Source organism: Salvia hispanica, chromosome 5, assembly GCF_029641045.1.
Source record: "Salvia hispanica isolate PSC_SH4W2 chromosome 5, Shi_PSC_v1, whole genome shotgun sequence".
In the NCBI taxonomy this organism is placed as follows: Eukaryota; Viridiplantae; Streptophyta; class Magnoliopsida; order Lamiales; family Lamiaceae; genus Salvia; species Salvia hispanica.
Window position 1 is genome coordinate 33,366,808 of NC_142696.1, and position 5,835 is coordinate 33,372,642.

General features: G+C 34.7%; 1 long non-coding RNA gene across 1 annotated transcript; it reads left to right on the top strand.

Annotated features, from left to right (window-relative positions):
- The first annotated feature begins 3,017 nt into the window (after positions 1-3,017).
- LOC125186063 (uncharacterized) lies at positions 3,018-5,200 on the top strand. The gene is made up of 4 exons (XR_007170355.2): positions 3,018-3,263; positions 3,341-3,411; positions 4,454-4,515; positions 4,973-5,200. It is a non-coding gene; the product is annotated as an uncharacterized LOC125186063 (long non-coding RNA).
- The last annotated feature ends 635 nt before the right edge of the window (positions 5,201-5,835 follow it).

Here is a 5,835-nt window from a genome sequence, read left to right on the forward strand (position 1 = left end):
CATTAGTTTCTATAATTAGCGGATAAGATTTGATTATTTAGTTTCTATAATTAGTGGATTAGTGGTATAGTTAGTACTACTGCATATTTGACAATATAATTAGATATTAAGAAAATAATTAATTTATGCAGATTGGGTCGAAATATTTTTATCTTGGGTTAGTAGAAATCGTACAAAAAGAATAGTACTCCATTATCATCGTTCCTCTTTCTCACTCACACACCCATTCATTTCTAATTCAAGCGACCACATTAACTTCATGTTTGTCAAATCAAGGTAAGAATTCAGTTGTTTCTTTGTCTCTAGCATTTGATTAACTCAAAATTAAGGTTCAATAAAAGTAATTCTCATTAGTTTACAAATTCCTTTTGTTGGAGTTCGTAACAGGTGGTCTTTTGTTATTCATGATTTTCTTTGTACATGTAATGTTACTTTTATAATGGCTAGTTTCATTTTTCTTATAAGGAGTCATATATTTTTGGGGTTTGAATGTAGCCAATTTATTTAACATAATGAGCAAGGGGGCATCCAGGCCACTGCGCTTCTGTTACGGATGTTTGCTTCCATCCCTTTGAGAGCACCCTTTCCAGTGGATCCACTTATGTTAAATGCTGATAAGAAAATAACAACATACCTTGACAATGTTAATCAATTTCTGGGAGGACGCAAAATTCTGGAAGAAGACGTTGTGGTATGGAGACGCGATTTTATACATTAGGTTTTATTTGTTAACGCTTCGTTTAGTAATATATTTCAATACACGAGTTTAATTATATATTTCAATACATGAGTTTCATCAACCGATTACTAAAGTTGTTAATGGAATATATTATTTAGACTAAAGGCCAAAAGTGGTCCTTAACATATGACGATTTTACGATTTTGGTCCAAAACATTATCTTTTGAATTATTTGGTCCTCCACAATTGAAAACGGGCCAAATTTAGTCCTTTTTGGACGGCACCGTTAAAAATTGACGGTCACTGCATTTTAAAGCTATTTTGACTGGATTAGGAGTTTAATTAGAATATTTAATTTATTTAAAACTAAATTACGCATCAAACTCCATATATTATAAGCATTTCAAATTAGCTGGAATAAAAAAAAAAAGAAAATACAGTAAGAGGTGAATGGGTCTGTTTTCACTTTTCACCTTCTTCTTGCTATTCTTGAGTTGAAACAATCCCTTCAAAAATGCATCGAACAATTCCTTTTGGGATTCCAGCATCATTTCGTTCTACTCCATCTCCATCTCCATCTCCATCCGCGCTGCCTCCATCTCTCGCCATCTCTATCCTCACAATCCTTCGCCCAACATTTTTATCGAAGCCACGATCTCCTCCACCGCGCTCCTTAACTTAAATTAATTTGTTAATCATGAAAATCCCATTAATTTCATTAATAAAAAAGCAATGAAATAATAATGATTTGATAAATGAACGTTTACGCTGTGTGCAACTAAATCACTGAAATTTCCGGCAATTCCTAGAACCCAAAAATTCAACTGGAAAGAACCCCAATTCAACTGGAAATCGTCACAGCCTTGAACCAGAATCGACCCTAACAATCGAACCAAATCGAAGATGGAACAGAAAAAAATCCAACAAAAATGGGCCGACTTCCTCTAAACTGGAACATAGAAATTCAATGAAAATGGCTCAGATTTACAACAAATTGAACTTGGAGAGACAATGGTTGCAAAGAAGTTTCCTTCTTAGTTTGCCCAGCCAAGCAACGACCACCACCCAGCTGTTTTCATGAGATCGTGCTCGTGAGAGGTGTTTTCCTCCAGAATTTCTGAGTAATCGATCGGGATTTGAGCTCTGGAATTGAATCTCTTATATTTGACACCGTCGACGAATCCTAATTTGGTGTTGTTCTTCGATTTGAACTTCAATTTCACAATATTATGATCCAGCAAAGATTTCAGTCGAGATCCGTCGTCGGAACCCTCTTGCTTCTGCTCGATTGGCGGTGGTGCGGTGTCGTTCTCCATCGCGTCCATGTTCTCGAATAAGAACTACGACGAGAAGTACCTCCCGCCGCCGGGATGGTGCGGGAACGCGGCGGTGCGCTGCCTCTCCGCCACCGCGTGGAGCTTTTTTTTATAAATGATTAATAAGAATTTAGCTTGTAGTTAACAAAACATACTTAGTTACCTAATCCCATCAAAATAGCTTAAACATGAATTTACCGTCAATTTTTAACGGTGTCGTCCAAGAAGGACTAAATCCGGTTCGTTTTCAATTGTGGAGGACTAAATAATTCAAAAGATAATGTTTTGGACCAAAATCATAAAATCGTCATATATTAAGGACCACTTTGGGCCTTTACTCTATTATTTACACAAGTATATTATTGCTCTTGGTTTATATATTTATTAATTAGTTACGCTATGGGATTTCTTAATTTTTTTATTTAATTTATACACCGTATTAATTTAAACTAATTAATGTCTTAAATAAGTATGTGTTATTTGAAAATTTATCAATTTAAATAAATAAATTTTGATGTATAATAGTGTAAAGTATAAACAAATCAAATGAGAAATGAAAAAGAAAGAAATTTTATATTCTTTTAATTAAAATAAAAATTAAAGTACTAATGTTGATTAGAACATTGCATAACACAAAGTATAAGTTGACGGGGTTGATATATAGTAATTTATATAAAATATATATGCAAAAACTGAAAAAGTAGAGAAAGTAGGTGAATATGTGTAACACCCACATTTTTTTTTACACCCTTTTTATGTTAATTTTATTTTGAACACGTGTGAGCGTAAGACGTTGATTTTTTTTTTAAACCGCTCTTGTTTTGTTTGGAATGCCAATGGAAGTAGAATTTTGGGAGTATTCGGTTGTTGTTGTGTCAAATCGTGATAGGTAAGAAATCGATGTTTGTGATGGGTATCGTTGATGAAAAAAAATAGAAATTGTGTTTTCAAGTATTTGGAAAAAAATCAAATAATTGGGCCTATTTTTTTTATTTAGCACAATTATCCCTAGTAAATGAATTTATTTGAGAAGCCCAAATTCTTCATTAATTCAAATTTCAGCCAAAATAACTACCACTCTTCAACTCTCCGGCGGTTTCCGCAATTCTCTCCACTCTCTGATTTTTCTCCTACAAATGCAAATCTTGATAAATACGCAGACATATATTCTTCCTCCCTTCAGCCCCCAAATTCTCATACCAAGCAGTGAGTTCAAGTTTTCATCCGCCATTGTTTTCCAGCAAAGCCAAATTCTTCTTTACCAAAAGGTAATATCTCCACATTGCATTATATACGAAAAATCTCTATAGTTTTGATTCCATAACATAAATTCTCGACATCACAGTGTGAACAAGAAACCAAGAGTGTGTGATATTTCAATACCTTCTCTTCTGCAAATTTTGCTACTTCCGGAAGGTATACCCACAATCTCTGCTTTCAATTCTATGACATGCTTTCACTTAATCATAGTAGTTCATGAAATCAGACTTAGACTCTTGTTGAATTTCTGAAAATTCCTTGCCTGCCCAATAATTTTTGAATCGAACAAATAAGAAAAATAAATGTAAAAGTTTAGTCTTGGGAAAAAGGGGAGAGGGACTTAGTGGTTGTGAGAAACGGCGCTGCCGACGGAGGAGCTGACCGCCTAGAGTGGCGGCGGACAGCGTCGATTGGTCTTCGACGGAGGGCGTTAGGCGTCGCCAATTTTTGGAACGAGAGTGATGGGGGTCATTCTGTGTTATCTCTGATTTGTGTGAGAAAGAGAGGGAGAGAGATGAGCATGGTGTTTGAGAGATGATTTGGTGAAATTAGAACAGAAGAAATAGAGTACAGAGAGAGAAAACATGAATTACAGTAGAGAGGGAGATGAAGTATTCGACGGTTTAGAGAAGGAGTATATAATTATTTTCATTCCATCCCTTTATAAAATGGGTTGAGTTGGGAATATACTAGATTACTAGTAATACATTTACATGTGGGATAGGGATATACGTGGTGGATTGGGAGTATTTATATACAAATCTATTAATTGTTACTATTCTTATTCATTTTGTGTTGAGAAGGTGTATATAAGTGTGGTGCCAGGGAGTATTTTGGCTACTGTTCCCTTTTTTTCTTTAGTTTAAGTGTTGGGAAATTTAATATTTTTATTGGGCCATGATTTGTTTTGGGCTAAATGGAATTTAAGTTGAGAAACTACTTTATTTTAAATTCATGAGTGTCTCTTGTATGTGTGACTGATGCCGACGGGAGGGAGTATATTTTTGTTGATGTTGTTTTGGTTAATTGATGAGCCAGAGTTCTTAATTTCGAGTTGATCGTGGAACGAGTTGGAGATATGTGGTTTTTCTAAAATAAGAAAAAAAATATAAATTATGCACACGCTTAGGATGCATGCATTGTTAAATTAATTTATTTTGCAAAGTCTGATTTTTGCATATCATGTTATTTCAAAAAGGGTGAGCTTGTGCACGTTGGTTGCGGTTGGAATATGAGGTGATTGAGGAGTAAGCTTGTGAGGTGGGCTTTCGTTTTAAATAAGGACTATGTCCTAAATATTTTGTTATGTGAAAGGAGGTGAAAAATGTTTGTCTTGCCATGTTTTGTATTTGAATGAACCTATCTGAAGTGGCTATGCCATGTATGTTAACGAATTCGGGTCTGAGTAGGGCCGCAAACCCTGCTCGGACTGGTGTACACCCAGTAGATCGTGCGCTATCTCATTGGAGTTGGCCGGTCTAGTGACTTGGTTCGTGGCCACGTTCCTTGTCATGTAGTTCAGATATGGTGATGGTGGATGTGGATGGAAAATGGTTGCGCAACCGAATTTTACGAAAAATATGTTTTTAGTGTACTTGGGTTCATTTAAATAAAACCCCAAGATCACTCGTTTATGGCTTGACAAACTGTATTTTGGCATGTGTCCACTGAGTGCATCAAGTACTCAGCCCTGCATATTGTTTTTCTTAATGTGCAGATTGAGCGGCGATGGACGTGGAGGATGTTGAGCAGAGTTGTTGGAAAATTATATCTTGTTTGGTTGTTGGATTTGTCGAGTCTTCATACTCCGCATTTTTCCATGTCTTGACGCTTCTGCTAAAATTCTAAATTTCCTTTGGACTGTTTTATCATTGGGTCTTATTATTCGAAGTTAGTTTTGTGGAGACAGTATTCGAGTTTGTTTTAAGTTTCTTAGTTAATCTTTTGTTTTGGTCGTGTATATTTCGTTGTTCCCCTTTTCTTTCCCGCTTCTTTAACCCTCCCCTAGTCGCGATCAACCGTATTTTCTATCCTTAGAAAATGCGGGCGTGACAATATGGATTTTGTTTTGAAGATTTGATGTAAATCATTCATATAAAATTATCAGTTCATAAATTTCTTCACCAATACACATTAATTATTTCAATTTTTAAAAATATTTTCATCTGTGCATCAGATGTAATACTAGTTTATTAATAATATTAAAATTATATGAAAAACAATGAAAATTGAAAACCATTTATATACGAGTGGTTTGGAAATCTGATGAACTTTAAAGGAAATAAAAAGTACAGTATTATTAATTATGAAATGTAAATTTTTGAAAGTAAGAAGATAACTTCACTTTTAATCGATATTCAATGACCGAAATTGTACTTCCTCCGTTCCGCCATAACGCCATTCACAACAATGCACTATAAATTCGCTCATCTTCATTTTCTTTTTGTCACATCATCATTTTATTATGCAGTCCCAATACCTGCAATAGTGCCTTATAATTCTGTCTTATAAATCTGCTCATATCCATTTTTTACGTCAGCACTATTTTTATTTTTATTTTTATTTTTAATTTTTGTGTTT